This window comes from Nannobrachium achirus (genome assembly GCF_963921795.1).
Source record: "Nannobrachium achirus genome assembly, chromosome: 20".
In the NCBI taxonomy this organism is placed as follows: domain Eukaryota; kingdom Metazoa; phylum Chordata; class Actinopteri; order Myctophiformes; family Myctophidae; genus Nannobrachium; species Nannobrachium achirus.
Window position 1 is genome coordinate 49,338,671 of NC_137827.1, and position 2,139 is coordinate 49,340,809.

The window sequence follows — 2,139 nt, forward strand, 5'->3', positions numbered from 1 at the left end:
CAACACATAACGATTGGAGAGATCTAAAAGGTGATTTGTTCAAATTGAACAGTAAATGACAAGTAGTTGAACTGTTGCATCCCCAATCATTATTTCCTCATGTCCATAATAATGAGATAAGGGATATGGAATTATTGGAGAATAATAATTCTCCAAAAAGCACTCCTGAGCTACATCTCACTTTCACAGCGGAAGTGGTTTTAGTAGCCAAAATCGACTAGGGATCCAAGCTTGCTGCTGGAACTAGACTGCACTCTGCACGTTGCAGGTTCGATTCCCGATCCAGAAGACCTTTCCCGCGTGTCACTCCCCATCTCTCCCCCCGTTTCCTGTCAGTCTACTGTCCTATCGAATAAAGGCATAAAAGCCCAAAAACTAATATTTAAAAAAAGAAAAGGTGCCAACTTGCACTTTGTGCACTCGTGGCTATATATGGCTTACTTGTTCCGTGCTGTCTGTATGTATGTGGGTGGGCAAGTTGGCACTCTAACGAGGTGCCAACTTGCACTTTGTGCACTCGTGGCTATATATGGCTTACTTGTTCCGTGCTGTCTGTATGTATGTGGGTGGGCAAGTTGGCACTCTAACGAGGTGCCAACTTGCGCTCTTGTTGGTGGTGATGTCACCAAGAAGGCTGCTCCCTCATTAGCTAAAGGCCTGTGTACTGCCTTTGTACTGTCATCCGGAAACAGACAGCCGGAAACAGACAGCACCGAACACAGTACTTACGCGCTCTGCTGGTGCAAGTAATGAGCATGGGTATTTCTAAGTCATTACTAATATCCAGTATGAAAGCACTGAGGTGCTAAACATATAAAGGTGCTGTTGTAAGGGACAGAGGAACGATGTGGGCCACTTGTCCTATCTTTTAACATGAAACTTGTTTAATATGTTACTGCATGGCCAGACACTTTCACATTAGTGGCAGCACTAGCAGGCTTTACGGATGGCCTGTTGTCGTCCATCTGTCCGTCAGTCATTTCGGTCCCAAATGAGGTTTCTCAAAAAGTACTGTCTGGATTGCCATGGAATTTGCTGTGTACATTCATGGTCCCCGTAGCCTTTATAGATATCTCAAAATCGAGTGGGTGGATATCCATTAAGCTTTCAGAGGAGGATGAACACTGAGCATTTGAATGTCCCTTTGACCTTCCCTCTAACGCCACTCTTTTAGATTAACAAGTTTAGTCTTGTTATTGTTTTTACACATGGTATACACAATTGCATTGCATAATCCCGGCCTCTGGCCTGTGTGAAATGGGTTACATTGTGCCTTGAGGATTCTCTTGGAATTGTGCCCCAAACAGGTGACCGGGTTGGCTCTCTCACTATAAGGTAATACTCTGTTAACACATATTCCTTGGGAAGTTCACTACTGTGTCTCTACCACTGGTTGATCAACCACACCTCCCTCCCTAACAGGCGGTCACTTCTGAAATTTGGTTCCTCCTTGTTCAAAGCCATCCATTACATTCCATGGCAAATTCAATTACAGCTCCCATCTCAAAAAAGCTGTTTCACTCCTCCAATGCTGCAGCTGCTGCATAGCAGCGACCGCTGTCCGAGCCAGAAGCTGACAACCTGAGTGTCCTTGTGCGATTAGCCTGATCGATGAGGCTGAGCAGAGAGGAGAAACGAGGACGAGGGAGAGGAGGAGTGGGTGAAGGGAGGAAGTTTTGAAGGAGGGAGGGGGGGAGCAGCAGCCCCTCCCATAATTAGGTTAGGGTGCCGCACCAAAGGTCTGTGTTTACAGGACAGACGAGAGTTAGTCTCTCACTTCACTGTGGACCGCTCTGGGCGTGGATGAAACAAGTAGCGCGGAAAACGAAGCGAAGCAATCTTTTTCCTCCAGCACCTACTCTTCCTCGGTCTCTCTCCCTCCTCTCCGTCTTTCTCTTCCTCCTAGTTGTTTTTTGCGACTCATCCCTGCCTGTGCTGCTGCTCCGACTGGCTGAAGAGGACACACACACACACGCACGCACGTACGTACGCTCGTCCAGGCTGCTGAGGGAAGAGGCCTGAGCTTCCCGGCAGCCCCCCTCTCCTCCTCCCCAGGCGGGTCCAAGGACATCTTCATCACCACAGCCACAACTACGACCGCAACTACAACTGCCGACCGGGACTCCTCTGCCAGCCATC